Genomic DNA, 21055 nt, shown 5'->3' with positions numbered 1-21055 from the left:
AGTCCAGAGAGGGTCCCATCAGTAACATGGTTAACCTGACAGTCACTGGTAAGCTGAGTGTGTGGAGTTAGTGTTGATGAAGCTGTGTGTAAATGGATGAAATGCTGTAGTTTGTCTCTGTGTTGAGGTGGATCAGTGATCCTGCAGAGTCCTGTCCTCCCTGTGATGGAGGGAGATGACGTCACTCTGCTCTGTAAAACAAAGACCACTCCCTCCAACCTCCCAGCTGCTTTCTATAAAGATGGCTCCCTCATCAGGAAGCAGCCTACAGGTCACATGACCATCCAGCATGTTTCCAGGTCTGATGAAGGCCTCTACAAGTGTGACATCAGCGGTCATGGAGAGTCTCCATCCAGCTGGATCACTGTCACAGGTGACACACTCACCTGTCTGTGTTTCTGCAGCTTTCAACATTCACAATGTGACGACAACTTAATGACTGTGTTTGCTTTGTTTTAGGGGAAGACACCACCACACCTCCACCTACATCCACCTCTCCTCCCGTTCTCTCTGTGCTGTCATGTGTTCGATTAGTCTGTGTTGTGGTTCTACTGGTGTTACTGGTTCTGCTGGTGAGAAGATATGTTCACAAGAAACCTGAAGGTGAGATATCTGGATTTTAAATATGTCCTTTTGGTTTAGTGAACAATCAAACCTTTTATTATAGTTAAATGTATTAAATACCTGCCAATTGTTGGAAATTAGATATATAGAAAAAAAAAAGTTTTTGACATTTAAAATTTTATCTAGCCTTTGCTGTTAAATTCGAAAGGATATGTTGTGACTTTTGGCAGTGCCATAAATGACCATTAATTAAATTCCACAGCAGAACTGATTATAATTTAGTATGCAAAGTTGTCAGGTATACATCACTGTCACTACTATGTCTTAAGAGAAAAACTGATCAGACCCAACCTACTTTGATAAAATTAATTATTTTGACTTTCTGTATGTGAAACCACAGAAGCGACTTCCTATTGTTGACACCAGTTAACTGTAGTCTGAGGGTGATGAGACCTCTGACCACAGTGTGTCCTGGTTTGGCTAACAGAAGTGTTCATGTTGTGAGAACATGTTTGCTTTGTGCTCTGTGGTGAAGCGTCTCAGTCTGTATTAAAAGAAAATGTCAGCTTTGTGGTCATCTGCCTTCTATTCTCACCACCTCTTTCTGGTAAGACATTTTTCAGCAGAGGTGTATGAAGTAAAAAAAAACAACAACAACTGTGTATAAAACCTGTAATTTAATTTCTGCATAACCTGAAATAAAACCGTACTGCCACAGTTATAGTGTAATAATAAAACAATACTGTCATCATTGTACATGCAATCATTTCATGTGCAGAGAGTGATCCAACTGTAATCTACTCAACAGAGAGAACAGAAGTCATCAGTTATAAACAAATAACCAGGGTTGGAGCTGTGTGATGGTGTGCAGTTGTGGGTCAGCAGAGTGACTAAGCTATCCTGAACTTGACCGAAATTCAGGATATCAAACTGCCCATCTCTCCAAAAGGAAACAGTTTTTCTGACATTTTAAACAATTCCTTTAAAGTTTATCAGTGACAGAAGTAAGAATTACACATTTGCGTTAAGAAATATGCTGCATTCTATGCAAACAAAACTGAAATCTCTGAGGTTTTTATTCAAATGTAGCTAAAAACTAAATATTAATAAGAACAAAATAAAGCTTGTTGTCTTGTTAAAGTTGTTAAGATTTTATTTATTAACAGTCCCAGTGGTGAATGTTCAAATTGAGCATTAACATTAATTTAAAATGAGGTCTGTGCTTTAAGTTCACATTAAGTATTCACTCCCAAGGAAGGTAATTTGTTACACCAGTTATTATATTGCTGTAGCATTTCTCTGTAACATGGTGACAAGATGTACTGTCAAATAGGTACCAGCTCACTATGTAAACCTGAGCCTTCATAGTTGCCCTCACATCCTTGTTAATTATCTCCTGCACTTCCTGATATAATAACGGTCCCTGTCTGTCCTCGTCTTTGCCATTTTCTTGATTTTCAACTCAGTAGATGATAACCCAGTATTTGAGACATTCAGTGAAAATGATTCATTAAAAAATGCAGTTGATTGGTTTCATTCACATCTCTTACAAACAACTGTCATGGTCATCATAGATTATATGTCACCATCTACAGCTCGCATTACCCATGTTGTACCACAAGGTTCACTTTTAGGTCCTCTGTTATTTTATATTTTTCAAATAGCTTGGTCAAATTTTAAACACCCACTTCTGCTTTCACTGCTACACCACTGCTCACTGTTACACTTTGAAGTCTCATCGCTCACTCACCTAGTGAACAGAGCAGAGAGAGAGAGGGAGGGCGAGGGAGAGAAAGAGAAAAGCTTTTGGCTTTTAAGTGTCATTTAATTTATAAGCTAATTGCTACAGATCGGTGGGTTTCAGGTTTGACCTTGTATCAACCTTTTATGAAGCAGGTGTAAATGAGGTGGCTCCCATTAACGTCTGAACTGGGACTGTGTGTAATGCAGAGAGATTGAGTTTGGAGGTCTTGATTGAACTACAAATCTTGTAATCATGTTTGCTGTTGTTTGAACTGTGTGTGTTTGTGTTCAGACTTTAAACCAGAGCCAGATGTCGTCTACTCTTCACTGAAGTAGTCCACCAGTCCAACCACTGACGTCCAGCTGCTGGTCTCTAACTGGTCCCCCCAGCACCTAAGACCAGAGGACATCCACATGTTCAAAAGATTGCTCTATGTATTTTCTCTCCCTTTTTCCACTTATTTAAACTCATGTGCGTTAAAATCACTCAAGTTTAACTGGAGTTAACAATAATAAAATGTTTTATGGCCAAAATAAGTTTTCTGTTACTCATACTCAGTGTATGAGTTTGGCACTTTGTTCTTTTTCCCATAATAGTGATTTTGTTTCCTTGTAGGATTAAAAAACTGTTGTTCTCACTTGTTTTTCTCATGTGATTTTTTGGGTTACACCAAAGTATCAGATGGCAAAACAGCTGCGATGGTTTAGTTGTGGTTAACTGTGTGGGGGGGGGGGGGTTTCAGTCCAGAAAACAAAGAATTACAATTAAAACTGAACTTGTCATGGGTTTAACACCACAGAAACAAGCTCCAGTACAGATTATGAGCAGGGCTGTAACCAGGGTTTAGAAATTTTCCTCTTACTATTTCACATTAAAGGTGCAGCACCTGTCATCCAGTTGCCATTAAAAAAGGCCTGAACTCTGAAGAGACAATCTGTCATGGTCCCTGTGCCCCGCTGGGCGACCCTCTATTAGGCAATATGTTTGTGGGTTTTTTGCTCTCTCCCCCTCTCGCTCTCTCTCTCTCTCTTGCCGCGGCGACGCTCATTGCGGGCTCCCGCTGCTGGCCCACACACCTGCTCTCATCATCGCACCGGCCGCTGATTCCAGCTGAGTACTGCACTACTTAAGATGGCGAGTCTGCACTAGTCTTCGCTGGATCGTTGAGCTATCAGCGTCAGTCAAACTTGTGTATCTGCCAACCTGTATCTTGAAAGTCCTTTGTTATTATCCCGCTAACCTGACCTTTTGTGTTTAGATCGTTTTTGGAAACCAGATTCTGAGAGGAGTGACTGAGGAGGAGTTTTTGTACAGAAAGTGTGGAGCACCTTTTCCCCAACCCTGTTTCTCCACGGACCCTGGCGACCCGGACCCCTTTCCCCTGCACGTTGTATATAGCCACTTGGTGATTGTGTTCACTGTGAATAAACGCACTGTTCTTCGCTTAAAGGAACATCCTGACCTGCGCCTGAGTCTCTTTCGGAAACCATATCACAATCATTGCAATACAGTCAAAACAATAAATTTTAAAAACAGTAAAAAAAATATTTTGTACAGCTCCCATCTTTTGCAGGAGCAGCTGTGTTTGTATAAATATGGAAGAGGAGAAGTTGTTTACTTGATGACTCTGGCCCTAAACCAAGCAGTTATCAGTCCTTATATGAGTCATGCACAACCCAGTATTTTCAAAGTAAAAGTCTTTTATTCTGTCACACGTTGGTTTGTGCCATTTTTTTTTAATATATACTGTTTAAAAAATATTGACCTCAGTGACCTTATAATTTGTTGTTATTTATATTCAGTGGATTAACAGATTGTTAATGTTAATCAATCTGAACCAGGATTAAAGCTTCACTTTGCTGGTTACAGATGAATGCCATGTGGAGTTAGTGTGAAGCATCTGATTTACTGTTGGCTGGTTTCATCTGTGAAAACACATCATATTAAATGAATTTAAGATAAGCTGTCAGACTTTATCTAACACAATATAAAGAATAAAATCACCTCAATCAACAAGATCAAATGTACTCAGTTACTCTCCTGTACTCTAAGTACAGTCATGCGATTGACAGGAAGTGCTGCAGCAGCTGCATGCTCTCTCTCCCTGCAGACTATTTGCTGCTGCTCGTCTTGTCCATGTTTTCTCTGTGTCTGTTTCTGCTGCTTCTTTGTCCTCACTGTAAACAGATGTACTGAGAGACTCCTGCACTGATGTTTCATAGGAAAGTCCAAACAGCCTCACTGGTTCTCCATGAAGAACAAAGATTTGCTCTCTGTGGCTCCAACACAACTTAAAGACAATCAAAGGTGGACAAAGTTCTCCAGAACAGCTGGTTTTTTGTTTTTGTTATTTAGAGTAGGAATGTTAAAAGTCTTAAAATGTTTAACAAAATAATACAAGTACTTCAAGGTGGAGTATTATGATGATCATTCACTGAAAACAATAATGCAATGATAATGTTACTTTATCAGAAGGTTTGGTTTACATTAAGTTTGACTTTTTTATATGTCTAAATAAATTAAAACATACACAATTTTCTTGTTCACTCATCTTTGCTTTTTTTTTTACATTACATTTAAAAATGACTGTGAAGTCAGAATACTGAGTTGACAACAAGCACATCTTAAAACTGTTGCACTGTTACAATCTGATCTGGAAGCAGACTCGTTCGTCACAATTCTAAACACATATTTAAGTGAATATAATCTTCATCCACAATTAAAATGACTTGTATTAAGAACAGCACATCCTCAGTATTACTATGAAAGTATTATTGATGTTCAGCCTGTATCCATGTTAGTATTTAAAGTAAAAATTGTCTCAGTAGTGGCCAAATATAAACCACGTGGGGGGATGGTCCATCCCTCCATTCTCTTCTGCTTATTCTTAACAGGGTCACAGTGGACAAGCTGGGTACACACTGAAGAGGGATAACAGAGAGAAACAGATTTTCATGTGCACTTACACTTACGGGCAATTTAGAATCACCAATCTGCATAAACCAAAAAATAGTTTGGGACTGTGGAAGAAAGTCAGAAATAACCATAGCAAACATGGGTTGAGCACACACAAATGATCCCACACCATACTGTGTTGCCCTGGGAGGATGGTGTTAATGTAAAATGTGAATCATAGTGTTCCAGTCAGTCATCAGTGTGTCTCTGCACAGCTGTAATTAAAATGTGTTCAGAGGGCCTCAGTGTCTGAATGGTTCCAGTTCAGCTCCATAACAGCAGCGTCCCTGGTTTGATTCCTGTGTTTCAGCTCATATCTGCCTCTCTCACTGAGGGGGACGTAACTACATGGACATGGATTTGTTCATCAACCAAACTATAGATCACTGAGAACAGAGGACATTTCATTTTTAGGATTTTTCTTTTGATCTGTGTGAACCGATAAATGTTTGAGGCAAGCCACTCTGTTAAAATTATATGTTTAATTAGGTTTTTTTTTCATCATTTATGGTTTTTTTTTTTCTTTTTTTAGAATTTAGTCCCCACTCACTGTGTTTGAACCAATAGAAAGCTGGTGCTCAGAGGAAGAGGGCGGGCTTTACTTGGTGTCAGTGAGAGAAATGAAAAAAAGCTCAAATGAGTGAGAAGGACGATGAAGGAAACATCTGTGCTGTGTCTGCTCTGTAAGTAGAATCTCTGTGTTTGTTTGAATTCTTGTACTTTGACTGTCTGCTCTCCTGATAACTGATGATGGAGGAGAAGACATGAAAAACAAATCAGGCTGAATTCAAGTTCAAACACCACGAGGACCAACTGCAGGTCTGAACTGACTCTTTATCTTTGATATGAATACATCTTAAAATCTTAAGCTTTTACAGATTATAGAAGCCAAAGATTTCAGCCAATTCTGCTCTTCATATGGGTGCAACGATACACAAAATTCACGGTTCGGTTCGGTTCGATACTTTGTTGTCACGGTTCAATATTTTTTCGATACAAAAAAATGTTCATGCTTTTTTAATTTGTCATTTATTAAAATTATAAATATATATTTAACTCAAAAGTACAGTTTTTAAATTTAATGTTGCTGAAACAACAAAATAATAAAAAAAATAAATCTATCTGATCGAGAAATCACTCATCTTTGGAAAAGACAGTTTATTACAGAGAAATGGCTCTTTCCAAAATAAGAGCTATACTATACGCTTCTTCTGGGCTATATTCTCAGCAGCATATTAAACATATTGCTTGTCATGTGTTTCTTTGGTGTATTAAGAGTCTTTTCATGTGCTATGTGCAGAGGTGTTTTTTTTCTGTTCTCAAACTGATCTCCCTGTTGGAGCTCAGTCTGGGGGGAGTTATTTTTTTTCTCCTTATCTTTCCTCATGTTGTGCATTTTCCATTGTTATACCTCTCTGACCTGTCTTCCCCATGTGATGTTTTGTGTAATGTATGTATGGTCGGAGGGTAAGATGGCGCCGCCATTGCGTGCAATAGGTCGGCAGCCTTATGAAATTTCCCCCTTGTGGGACTAATAAAGGTATATCAATCAATCAATCAATATCAGGTCCCCATAAGGAGAATCATGTGCTAACGGTTGTCTAAATGACTCGGGTAAAGTTTGTAGCATGCGTGCTTGTTGTTTTTGTCTGCTTCCACTTGTCTTTGCACTAGGATGATGTCGGCGTAAATGTGCAGTCATATTCGTTGTGTTCCCACAAGTGCTGTCAGCGTTAATCTGAAATGATGTTAACGCCACAACACGGCAAATCTCCGTTAACGAGCTACCGCAGATCGCCCCGTGCGTGGGGCTTGTCGGAGTCAACACGTTAACGAGCAAACTGCGCTAACACAGTAGTTCCCACCCATGTAATTGAGCATTGCGTCGCACATCCGACACACTGTTTTACTTTTGTCCATGACAGGGGCGATTCTAGGATCAGAGCTTTGGGGGTGCTGAGCACCCACAAAGCTGCCCAGCCAGGCAAGATGAACTTTACACGTCACGATGAGAGGTCTTCCCTGTCTCTGTCAGTCCCTGCATCCTTAAATTTCTCCAGTTGTCCCGAGTTCTCTCTGACTGTCTCCTTGGTGCATTTAAACCCCTGTTCCTCCCTGTCCTCATCGTCTGTTGTCTTCATCTCCGTTATCAGTCATCATAATTTTACCATCTCTATGCAAGTCTGCAAATTTCTTTATCAAATCATAAGATTCTTAAATTCATCAAGTCTCTCTGTGCCTGGGTCCTCGTCACAAAACATGACATCACTGTTTTGTACATTTTAACACAATTTAATCCCCACATGTGTGAAAGAAAAGCAAAACACTTTTTTGAAAAGTCTGTAACAAAACCATCAAATCTGATAAAGGTTATCTAAATGCTGCAAAAGAAGATTGGATTGGAATTAAAAAAAAAAAAACATATCCTAACCTTAATTACTGGGGGAGAATAATGAATGATGCTCATAGTGAGTAAAAAATAAACTGAGTGCATTTTTTTGGACAGAGATTCACTTTTAATGTGTATGTAATATAATACAGATACATTAAAAAAAAACACTCCCAAAACAGAATAGATTATTACAAAATATTTTTTAAAAAAATGATAAAAATGGAGGCAACTTTGCCTGTGGTAGAATGTATACAATGTATGAAAAAATCTTTACTGCAGATATTAATTTTACTAATTTAATAATACTAATTTTGTGTTGTAAGATTTATGAGTTTCATGCTTTCATAGTGGTACTTGGGAGAGCTTGACATTTTTATCAGGTGGTACACATTGTAAAAAGTTTGAGAAACACTGATAAGGTAAGTGTATGTGTGCTTTTGGAAAACATTTAAAGCTGCAGTACAGAATCTTTGAAACAAGCTTAAAACGTTTTTAGAATATAAACAGACCACTCTGCTTCTCTTTACAGCTCCTCACTCCACCAGGGCTGTTTGGCACTTTCTGATAGTGTGCAAATGTGATGCACGTACTGCGGCAGTCATACAGACAACTGGACGGTCCAAAAGTTGGCCTACCTATTACTGGCTGAGGTTTTAGTAGAGTTGTGGCTGAACCACATAAAAATATATCATTAATTTTAATCTCCCCAATCAATGATAATGTTATGCTGGAATGTTGTTAAAGAGGGTCAAAAGTGTTTCAACCCAGTTTGTTTTGCAGATTCTGTATACCAGCTTTAATATAGGGAGGACACAACTTCCAGATTGTATGAGTAAAATTTTTTTTTTTTTCTTTGTCAGTTTAACAGTTTCTGTTTTGCCTGTCACTATTCCCAGTTTTAGATTTTAAATTGGTTATATAAATTTATATAGCCTATTTTTATTATTTACTATATACATTTCAATGGGAGCAACAGGACGGTCAAATGTCGCTGATTTTACTACAGAGTAGGACGGATTGTAGGGTAGCAATCATCGTCGGAAAACACGTTTTCAACACTGCAGGTTACCTGGGTGTAATGTTTTTCAGCTAAAAAAGAAACATGGTCTGATTCCTACCTAACTATATAACTGAAGGTTAAATGCATCTAATATGTCCTGTTTTAAGCCAGGCATTCACTCCTCCGCTCCGCTGCGTCTCAGCCACCATCGCTCTGGCAGCAAGGATGCTAGAGCCAGAGCAGGGGAGAGCTGGAACAAACCATTTCGGGAGGGCGGGGTTACCTATACTTTTGTTGTCGAAATGTTACGTCTCAACCAAGTACTGTATGCTTTTTATATTTTTAGTAGTGTGTCACACAAACAGCAAATATTGTCAAAAAAGTAAGAAATCTTTGGGGGTGTTTTGATTCATTTTGGGGGGGGGCTGAAGCACAGACAGCATCATCAGAAGAAAAGCTGATAAAATAAATTAAAAATTTTGTATTGTTCGATACATATGCGTACCGAACCGAAAGCACTGTATCGAATGGTTCAATATCGATACGAGTATCGTTGCACCCCTAATACATATATATATATATATATACATATACATATATTCAAATATGATACACTACAGTACGTAAACAATGTACTTTTTACAGAAACAGTCATAGAAATGTGCCAGCTGGCCGTTGCCATTTTGGGGTACAATCAAAATAACGTCTTTGATCTCTCTTGGCTAAACTTGCTCTATAACAGCCAAATGCATAGAGGATTATGTACTTGATTCAGAAACTTTAAGAAACCAGAACTTGGTTGATTGCAATCTCCAATCTTTTGACATATAACAGTGAAAAGTTTTACACAGTGTAATCATTGTTGAAATTTCTCAGGCTTCCATTCTAAATTACACACAAAATATCTGAATTCATATTTAATGAATATCCTTTAAACTTCTTTTAACTAAGAAAAGACTGGACGCCAGACTAGCTGTCTTTCAGTCTTTTCTAAGTCTATTCTAAGCTAAGCAAACCACATTCTGATTCACACAGCAAAACGTGTAAAGTAAATTTAGTTTAAGAAAAAGTATGAAAAAAGTCAACACTACGATCAATCTGCTACTGCTGGCTACTGTTTAGGAACTGAGATGGCCGTCAGAGCCAACATAAACTCTGCCTCAGTTGAAAAACTGAAATTGAATTGAATTCCTAGTACCTGAAAACTGGTTGCTTGTCAGTCTCTTTCTCATACTATTCCAAGATGGTAATCACAGCATTTAACCTTTATCCTGGCTGCTCATCACTGACTCTTTCAAAAACTGATTTATGAATTTACTGATCACTTTTAAAACATGTCTGGGTCTGAAGGTAGAAAAAATTTGAATAACGCAATATCAATTTATTAAATCCTGTAACCAATTTTTAAATGCATTTTGCCAGAAATGTCAGAATCTCAGTTAAAGGCTCACAAAAATATTTCAGCAATCACCAAAGAGCTAAAACAGCAAATGATTAAAGAGGAGGTAAACATATTCAGCAAAAAGATGGAAACACAAAGCGCTGATCGTTCACCTGATGGTACGTACTGGTACATGCCAATGGGTGCTGAAAGCCAACATCGCACCGATGCTGACACTGCACTCTCCAACCAAGATTCACTGAACCAGCAGCAAAAGACCAAAACTAAACCTCAAGTTTAAAAAACATGAAGCATAGTTTCATGCGCTATATTCATAAGAATTTTCACCTAAAGTACAAATTCTCCTTACTTTTGGTGTCTTGCTTCCACCATGATAAAAGCATACTTCCTGCACAGCTTTATCTCTATGGTTCAAGGCCAGTTTCCCATCAAAAATCTCTATTTTCTACATTGTTTGCTGGCTTATTACCCACCAGTGTGCTGATGTGTACAGTGCTCTTGGACACTGTTTTTTTTTTGTTTGTTTGTTTGTTTGTTTTCTTTTTCCCCAAAATGACCCTTAACAAAAAAAGCCTAATTTCTGCTATTCAGTACTGAAGAAACTTTTACAAATTCTGCCAAACTGCAAAACACTTAGCTATTTCTCTATTAAAACATCTGTAACTTTGCTCTGCTTCACTTCAGCAGCATCGGTCTTTTTACAGGTAATGTTCATATGTTGATTCATGGTTTTCTTTTGTGTTTGATCTACTACAGCATATTTTCAAGGGGTTATCTGCTATAAAAGACCAGGCCAGAAAAAATCTCCTTCGTATTTTTTGCGGTCTGTCCTCAGTTACTTTGACACAAAGGCAACTGCTGTGATAGATCTCAGATGAAGTTTCACAAGTGTCAGCTTTGTTTTTATATGACCATGATCAATTGGGATTTCAGACAGACAAGCCAACAATATTACCTACTAAACAAACATGAAATTTCAGGTGCAGTCCTACTTATAAGACCATGATGCAAGAATGTATTTGTTGGACAATATGTGGTGGTGGTTCCTGTTTTTAAGTCTGACTGCTCAGCCTGCCTGAGAAATCTTTTTGGTTTTTTAATATTATTTAATGCCATTGATGACCTAATCACAGATCTGTGTATCCCACGTTTGAGTTTCGCGAATTTTACAGTTGATTCAAGATGCAGATGTGATTCCCAGTACATGACCTGGTCTGTGCAGAGAGGTGGAGATTGGAGGTCTTGATTGAACCCCAAAGCTTGTAATCATGCTTCCTGTTGTTTGAACTGTGTGTGTTTGTGTTCAGGCTTTAAACCAGAGCCAGACGTCTTCTACTCTTCACTGAAGTAATCCACCAGTCCAACCACTGACGTCCAGCTGCTGGTGTCTTACTGGTCCCCCCAGCACTTCAGACCAGAGGAAAACCACATCCTGAAAGAATTTGTTTGTTTTGTCTTTTTCAACCAAATTAGACAAACTATTCAAAAAACACATGTTATAAACTGAAGTTTTAAGAGTGCATTTTCCTGCCAGATCAACAAAGGTTGTATAAACATGGTAGTATATTCTATGATCACAGTAACTTCAATGCCATTGATATTTTATGTGTGCTTGTCGATTTATATTTCCACGCCTGTGAGCTGTTATCTTTGCAGTATTAATAAACATTTGTTCGCAGTTTTTTGCCGTGTGGTTCTGTGGGTTTCACCAAGGTGTCAGATGGAAAATTTGATTTGTTTCCTTTTATTATAATTCTTTATTTCTAAACTGTTACTTCACGTTGGTGATTACAGGCATTAATCGACACCATTTATAGGAGAAAAACAAATCAAAACAGAATGAAAAGAGAAAGAAGAAAAAAAACAAACAAACAGAAAAAAAGAAACAAACAACAGCAAAAAAAAAACTGTCGGGAGTGACTAGTTAACTAGGTTGGATAATTTCCAGCTTTGAAAATAAGACTCGGCTTATGGGTATTGGCATATAGGACCCACTTATCCCAACACGAGCGGAACCAACCCACCCTATCATTGACATAAGCTGTTACCTCGTCCATCGTATAAATCTCTAGCGTAATTTCCCACCATAATGATAGAGTCGGTATATCTTGCGAGGACCATTTCTTAGTTATACCTTTCTTACTGGCAACAAGTAACGTTCTTAACAGACATATATCATTTTTAGACCAGTTCTGCGGTATACAACCAAAAAAGATTGTCTTCATGTCCAGAGGGAATGTACAGCCAAAAATGCCTTGTAATGTACCATGAATGTCTTTCCAGTAGGTCCGTAACAGAGGACAGTCCCACATAATATGGGTGTGATGTGCCCGTTGGTGTCCACAGTTTCTCCAACATACAGGAGGATTCCCATCATAATGAGCCTTTTGACACGGAGTAATAAAAAACCTTGTTTCCTTGTGGCTAACTGATACACATCTGTCTTCAGTGCAGGAAACAAACACTAAACTGAAACTGCAGACATAACAGCAGTAACATAATTCAGTAGCCATAAACGTGAGAGAAAAGCTTCAGTACATGATGTCTCTGTTTGAGATTGAAAGTACACTCAGACATCAAACAGTAGCCAGTGACAATTTGGATTTTATTCCTTTTTTATTTGAATTTAGTTTATGTTAAATGTGAAATTTCTTAAGTATTTTAAACATTAATATATTTTTTTTCATTTTCTAATTATTTCAAATTCAATATTTGGTCTTTGTCATCTTGCCAGACAAACAAAAGCTATGCATGTTTGCTTGGCTGCCAGAAAATAATCACAGTTTTTGATTCATGCTTTGCTTTATCAAAAACTTTGACCCATAGAGGAAAGTAAACTTGGTGCCGTCACCTTACCTTTTGATGTACTTGTACAAAGCATTTTAGTCATTGTTTTTCTTTCTAGAAAGCAATCTAGAAAAACATTTACACAAATCTTATAGACCCACACTCTCAAAGGAACTATATAGGAAATATAATATTTATATAATATTTCTAATATTATATAATAAGGAAATATAATATTTCTTTCCATTGCTATGCCGATGACATTCAAATATATTTTCCTTTGAGCTTGAATGTCACAGATCTATTGCATACATTGTTTAATTGTCTTCATGATGTCAGAGCCTGTTTATATTTAAAAATTCTCTGACTTTGAATGAGAGCAAAACTGAAGTTATTGTCTTTGATAGCCATGTCCCTCTGAACCGACTAACTGATACCCTCAGTCCCCTTGCTAGCAACCTCTCCCACACTGTAAGAGACCTAGGGGTATTCTTGGAAAGCTCCTTTGCATTAGAGAAGTAAGTATCTACAGTGCTTAATCAAGTTTCTATCAGCTACGTCAAATTTCTAAAGCCAAGCCTTTTCTTTCCCCCAAGGACCTTGAGAAGCTTATTCATGCATTCATTACGTCGAGACTAGACTACTGTAACTCCCTTTATTTTGGCCTCCAACACTCTTCTCTTAACCGTTTGCAATTAGTTCAGAATGCTGCTGCACGCCTTTTATCAGGTGCCAGAATGCATGATCATATTACTCCGGTTTTAGCTAACTTGCACTGGCTTCCTGTGAAATTTCGTATTGATTTTAAATTTCTTCTTCTCACTTATAAAATTTTAAAGAATATGGCACCTAGCTATTTAACAGAACTTCTCCATCTGTATAACCCCCCAAAAGCACTCCTCTAATCAGATGCTCTGAATGCAACCTAAGTCTATGCTGAAAACCTTAGGCGATCGTGCTTTTGCTATCACAGCACCTAGACTATGGAATAATCTCCCTATTGCCATTCGTACTTCTGATACTATTCAGTCTATTAAGTCTCGCTTTAAGACTCATCTTTTTACTTTGGCGTTGACTTAAGTTAGTTGATTATCATTTGGCAGGCTTCTATGTTTGTCTGGTGTTGCTGTTGTCTTGCTGTTGGTAATTTATTTTACTCGCTCTTAATTTGCGAAGCACTTTGATTGACATTGTTGTTTTTAAATGTGCTATATAAATAAATTTTGATTTGATTTGATTTTGATTTGAACCACATAAACTGCCCCCAAGGATAACTTCTGCTGATTCACACTGCTTCCACTAACACCATTTTACATCCCAACAGAACATTACTGACAAAACGGCAGCAGCCTGTAGTGGCGATTATCATCTGATTATTACACTGGAGTTTCTTTATCAGCTTTATCAGTGTTGGCACTATTTAAGGACGCAGATGTGATTCCCAGTACATGACCTGGTACTGTCATGGTCCTGGGTTGGTGACCCAGTGTTTTGAGATTTGTATTATTATTGAACTTTGATTTTATCATTATTTATCATTTCTGGTCTTTTGGTTTCAATGTTAGAGTTCTTAGTCTTCTTGTTTCTGTTTCTGTGTTCCATGTTTTCTGTTTCCCCTGTCAACTGTATCTCCTAGTCAAGTCCACATCGCTGTGTCATGTTTCCCGTTTTGCTTTGAAAGTCCGTGTCCTTTGTCAGTGTACTGAGTGTTGCTTCATTGGAGGTAGTTCGTAAGAGATTACAGGATTGTCAAGAACCGTAGGTCTAGCACGCAAGCTGGACCCAGAAGCAAACACAATACGCAGGGATGCACGCAGAATAAACTTTATTTCTTAACTAAGGGTGTCCCGGAATGATCAAAGGAAAACACGCTGAGTTAATGTTAGAACAAAAGGGACCGGGAGATAAACAACTCGGGAATGCCGTGATCAGGACCATGGGAGGGATCAGGGCTGGGCCGTGGGAAGCGGAGGGAAGGGTGAGGGTCCGCAGGAGAGGGAGAGGAGATGGAGAAGATGATGACCGGTGGTTTATCTGAACTCCAGGCGGGCAGGAGGACAGGCAGGTGTAGGCTCAAACATGCCGAACAATAACTGCTGAATGGTGACTAACGGACTGGCGTGGAGCAGCCGTCCGAGCGGGGTTAAATAGTCCACCTGATGATGGCCTGGAATGGGATGCAGGTGTGGAGACGACAGCCACACCCGTAGGCGTGAGCATCCCATCCGCTCCTCAGACACCGGGCCGCGGACCATGACAAGGATGACCTCAACCTCAGACACAGGACCACTCAGCATCGATCAAGTGTGTTTGCTTTTGGAACTGTGTCTTTATTCCACCTATTTCACATACAAGGGTCAATTCTACAGGCAGAAACATGGGTGTGCCATGGGCTCCCCAGTTTCACCCATTGTGGCCAATTTGTACATGGAAGAAGTGGAAAAGAGGGCTTTGCTATCCTACCCTGGAACACCACCAAGTCATTGGTTCAGATATGTGGATGACACTTGGGTGAAAATCAAATCTCAGGACGTACCACAATTCATGGATCACATTAACTCGGTGGACCAACACATCAAATTCACCAGGGAGGATAAGAAAAGTGGCAGGTTAGCCTTCTTAGACTGTGAGATTCCCATCAGTAATGGGGGACATCTAAAAGCTGCTGTGTACCGGAAACCTACGCATACAGATCAGTATTTAAGGTTTGACTCTCATCATCCACTGGAGCACAAACTGGGTGTCATCAGGATGCTACAACACAGAGCGAACACCATCCCCACTGACACAGCGGCCAGGGAGGCAGAAGAACAGCACATCAAGAAGGCCCTGAGTAAATGTGGTTATCCCAGCTGGACTTTTGTCAAAGCTAAGCGAAAACCTGTAGTGATCCCGTATGTGTCAGGAGTATCGGAACAGATGAGAAGCATTTTTTCTAAACACCGGGTCTCTGTGGCTTTCAAACCCCAAAACACGCTGTGCCAAAAATTGGTCAATAAAGTTATGTTGAAACCAAGCACACCATTGTTTTTCTTGTGACATTACCAATAAGTTTGATGTGTCACATGGCCCTCTTCCTATTGAAAAAACAAAAGTTGTATCCAAGTTTGCCGGCTTCTAAATGGCCCCAATGGTCACCACCCATCTTGAGGAGTTTGCCCCCTCACATATACTAATGTGCCACAAACAGGACTTTAATATCACCAACCATTCCCATGTTATTACGGTGTATCCATATAAATGGCCCACCCTGTACATACAGAGAAAACCCAACAATCAAATGACCCCCTATGAGCAAGCACTTTGGCGACAATGGGAAGGAAAAACTCCCTTTTAACAGGAAGAAACCTCCAGCAGAACCAGGCTCAGGGAGGGGCGGCATTCTAGAAGTAAGAAATGTATGAACTAGTTTTTCAGCGTCACTCTGAGACAGGATATTCCTCCAGAAGGTTTGCCAATTATCTATGAAGCCCACATCGTTTCTGGGACACCACTCAGACAGCCAGCAATTTAAGGAGAACATGCGGCTAAACATGTCACTCCTGGTCTGGTGGGGAGGGGACCAGAGAAAACTACCGAGTCCAACATTGTTTTGACACACCAATTCAATATTGATTTTAGTGATCTCCGATTTGTGTAACCGGGTGTCATTACTGCTGACCTGAATTATAATTTTACTGAATTTACGTTTACCCTTAGCCCGCAGTTTTAAATTTCCCTCAATGTTGCCTGCTCTGGCCCCTCGAAGACAATTGACTATGGCTATGTCCACACGTACCCGGGTATTTTTGAAAACGCAGATTTTTCTATGCGTTAGCACCTTTCGTCCACACGTAAACGGCGTTTTCGGTCAGTGAAAACGGAGATTTCTAAAAACTCCGGCCAGGGTGGATATTTTCTAAAACTCCGTTTTTGCATTTACGTGTGGACGAGAAAAACGGAGAAAACGCAGCGTCAAAGGTGTGCGCCTTTTTTGACGTCACAGTGTGCGCCACGTTGTTGTTTCGATGAAATGAATTTCTACAATACTGTTACTGTTAATTGTCCTCTCTGCAGTGTTTAAATGCTTACATATACACACACAGTTACTGTCCCTCCACACATACGACTCGGTTCTGCTTCTATGCCCCAGCTTTGTTTACTATTTCCCACCGAGGCTTCTAGACTTCTGATTGGCCAACATTTCTACACGGTTAGGAATATAGCGCCACCTGCTGCTTTGGCATGTTCCTAGCAGCGTTTTCCTTCATTTCTGCCTTTACGTGTGGACGGGATTATTTTTTAAAACGAAAACGGAAAATCTCCGTTTTCAAAAATACCCGTGTACGTGTGGACATAGCCTATGGTTGCTGGTGTTTCTAGCTTCTGTCACAACCAGGCTCATAGGAATCTCTGCTGCATCTCTAATTGGGTCAGCTCCACCTACCTGCAAGAAACAGATAACAGAAAAAGCAAAACACAACGCCAGCCCACTGGCTGTCAAACTTCACATATCTGAGAACAGAATCACCATTTACCAGAGTTTGACCCCCGGCAGGTGTTTCGCCGAGTGGGGAAAAATGGTTAGACATATGAACAGGTTGGTGGTGTACATGGGGCTTCTGTTTAAGACTATGCTTCCTCCTCACCATCACCCAGCCGCCCTCTTTTCCCAGCTGCTTGGGGTCTGCCGGGGAACAGCTAGCGGGGCCTACGCTACCTTCAGCTGCACCGCCTATAGGGGCCTGGCTAGCTGTGGGTGTATCAAGGGTGCGAAGCTGAGTCTCCAATTCAGTAATCCTGGCCTCCAGAGCTGCAAATATACTACATTTGTTACAAGTATCATTACTGCTAAAGGAGGCTGAGGAGTAACTAAACATCTGACACAATGAGCAGGAAAGTGCAGGAGGGACAGGTGAAGTAGCCATGGTGCTAGCGAGTTGGCTACGAGCTAAGCTAAGCCACCGAAACAGTACAGAGACAGTGAGTGAATACTTTGGCTATAAATTAGGTAGTGAGCACACAGAAAGGGTGTTTTGGATGAAGCACGTGAAGATTATACTATGAAAACAGAAGTTATCTAAAAGTTTTTAATTAAATTGCTAAGCAGATAAGCTACTCAAAAAGACCACTGTGTTGGAACAGGAACAGGAAGTGATACTACTGCAGAGAGAGTGAACACCAAGTGACAGGAGGATTCATTTTTTAGGATTCATTTTAAAATTCTTTTATTTGCTTTTAAAGCCCTCCACGGCCTAGCCCCATCTTCTTTCTCTCTGAGTTGCTACAGCCACCCACCAGGTGTCTCAAGTCAGATGATCAGGTGATCCTAAACATACCCAGGACTGAGTGGAAACTTAGAGGAGATTGTGCTTTTGCTTTAGCAGCTCCAAAACTGTGGAACGATCTGCCTTTAGAGATTAGACAGGCCTCTTCTCTGCCTGTTTTTAAATCACTTCTGAAAACCCATCTTTTCACCCTGGCCTTTGACACCGAATGAGATGTTGGTTTTAGTTTATTTTTATTTTAGTTGTTTTCGTTGATTCTATGCTGTTTTATCTTGTTTTTTAATATAGGGATGTTTTAATTTTTATGTATTATGTATTTTATTTTTTGCTGTTTTGTTTTATTCTATAGTTCTTAACTTATTTACTGTGCTGCAGTTTGGGCCTGTGCTGGGTATTTTAAAGTGCTTTATCAATAAAGTTGGATTGGAGCTCATATCTGCCTCTCTCACTGAGGGGAAGTAAACACACACAACTACACACACACACACACATTGACCACTCACTGTGTATTGAACCAATAGAAAAGCTGGTGCTCAGAGGAAGAGGGCGGGCTTTACTTGGTGTCAGTGAAAGAAATGAAAAAAGCTCAAATGAGTGAGAAGGACGATGAAGGAAACATCTGTGCTGTGTCTGCTCTGTAAGTAGAATCTCTGTGTCAGATTTTAAATTTGATGTAAAATGTTAAAACATGTTCACTTAACATTTCAGGTGAATCAGGGATTTTTTTTTTATCCAGCATTGGACCAGTAACATGTTATTTATACGTAGATGGTCAGCAAGTTATAGTTGGGCTCTGCAGACTGAAAGATGAAAATTTAGTCAAGGAGATGAAGCACCTTGAGGCGACTTTTGTTGTGATTTGGCGCTATATAAATAAAATGGAATTGAATTGAATTGAGATGGATGATCTCCAACTCCATGTTCCTTTTTTTATCTTTATTTGTTTAACTTTGAAATAAATATTTCAGTCTTTTCTCTTTTTAAACATGTTTCTGGCATTAAATTGAAATTGAGAGATATATCAGAGAGACATGAGTTTGTGTGTTTGTCAGCTGTTTGTGTGGAGTTGTTCTTTATGCTCACCTGAAATTAACCTGAGTGTCATTTCTCTTTAGTTCTGATCTCACTGCTGAGCTGCACAACAAACCAAGGTCAGTAACCTTCTTCTGTCACAGTTTAAACCTGAGAAATGCTCTCTGATATGACCTGATTGGGTTCATGTGTCACAATGTAAAGTCTAACAGATCATCAGTTTTTCATTTTAACCCTCACAGCTCGTCTGACTGTGAGTCCCAGCAGCTCTCAGTTCTTTGAAGGAGACTTTGTGTCTCTGAGCTGTGAGGAGGACGACAGCTCTGCTGGATGGACTCTGAGGAGAAACACAAGCAAACAACAGAGGACTCAGTGTGGAGATGGGTGGGGAAAACCAGCTGGTTCTTCCTGTACCATCACTATCATGATTCATGACAGTGGAGTTTACTGGTGTGAGTCCAGAGAGGGTCCCATCAGTAACGTGGTTAACCTGACAGTCACTGGTAAGCTGAGTGTGTGGAGTTAGTGTTGATGAAGCTGTGTGTAAATGGATGAAATGCTGTAGTTTGTCTCTGTGTTGAGGTGGATCAGTGATCCTGCAGAGTCCTGTCCTCCCTGTGATGGAGGGAGATGACGTCACTCTGCTCTGTAAAACAAAGACCACTCCCTCCAACCTCCCAGCTGCTTTCTATAAAGATGGCTCCCTCATCAGGAAGCAGCCTACAGGTCACATGACCATCCAGCATGTTTCCAGGTCTGATGAAGGCCTCTACAAGTGTGACATCAGCGGTCATGGAGAGTCTCCATCCAGCTGGATCACTGTCACAGGTGACACACTCACCTGTCTGTGTTTCTGCAGCTTTCAACATTCACAATGTGACGACAACTTAATGACTGTGTTTGCTTTATTTTAGACAAACACACCACCACACCTCCACCTACATCCACCTCTCCTGCTGTTCTCTCTGTGTTGTCATGTGTTGGATCAGTCTGTGTTGTGGTTCTACTGGTGTTACTGGTGAGACGATATGTCCACAAAAATCCTGAAGGTGAGACTCTGATATCTAGATTTCAAATACATGCTTTTGATTTGGTGAATAATCAAAACCTTTATTAAGTGGAAATGTCTTAAATACCTGCTGATTTTTAGAAATTACAAATGTAGAATTTTTTTTGACAATTTTATCTAAACTTTGCTGTTAAATTCTAATCATTACAGCAGCTCAATACAAAGATTGAGAGGATAATGTCACAAACAACATCATGTACAGGAACAACAACACATCAAATAGTGAAAAACACCCAATTAAAAACTGTACCGGTAATACTGTGAGACACTCGCTGTTTTGCCATTAGTGTAGATGTTGGGTATCGAAGAGTCCACATTTCCCAGATCCTTTTCATGTAACACCTTCCACTGGGGTTACTTATGTTGTAACATTCAACAGTGGCCTTTTCTCATTGCTTGTCCTGTGCCTTCCTATTCCAGTGGCCAACTTCTCATCAATGTGTCCTGGTTTCTCAACACCTGACGCAGCTCTTGGTAATACGGGCAACGCACAGGCCGGTATGGCTTCTGTTATCTGTCTCTTGTTCATATCTCAGGTAGGCTTGGTTAGCATGGGGGGGACTAGCATAAGGAACCTTACTGGATACAGACACCCTGGTGTGTGTGTGTGCATGTGTGTGTGTGTATATATATATGTAATTTTGACTTTTAACATCTTTCTGCATGTGACACCACAGAAGCCACTTCCTGTTGTTGACACCAGGTAACTGTAGTCTGAGACTGATCAGACCTCTCACCACAGTGTGTCTTGGTTTGGCTAACAGAAGTGTTCATGTTGTGAGAACATGTTTGCTTTGTGCTCTGTGGTGAAGCGTCGCAGTCTGTATTAAAAGAAAATGGCAG

The 21055-nt window shown here is 39.8% G+C and overlaps 1 long non-coding RNA gene across 1 annotated transcript; it reads left to right on the top strand.

Moving 5' to 3' along the window:
• The first annotated feature begins 320 nt into the window (after positions 1–320).
• On the top strand, positions 321–4633 carry LOC112846095 (uncharacterized). The gene is made up of 4 exons (XR_003218922.1): positions 321–373; positions 460–603; positions 2600–3484; positions 3567–4633. It is a non-coding gene; the product is annotated as an uncharacterized LOC112846095 (long non-coding RNA).
• The last annotated feature ends 16422 nt before the right edge of the window (positions 4634–21055 follow it).

The sequence above is a fragment of the Oreochromis niloticus genome, linkage group LG3 (assembly GCF_001858045.2).
Source record: "Oreochromis niloticus isolate F11D_XX linkage group LG3, O_niloticus_UMD_NMBU, whole genome shotgun sequence".
NCBI classification, from domain to species: domain Eukaryota; kingdom Metazoa; phylum Chordata; class Actinopteri; order Cichliformes; family Cichlidae; genus Oreochromis; species Oreochromis niloticus.
Note: the sequence above shows the minus strand (reverse complement) of the source record. Positions and strands in the feature narration are given on the sequence as shown.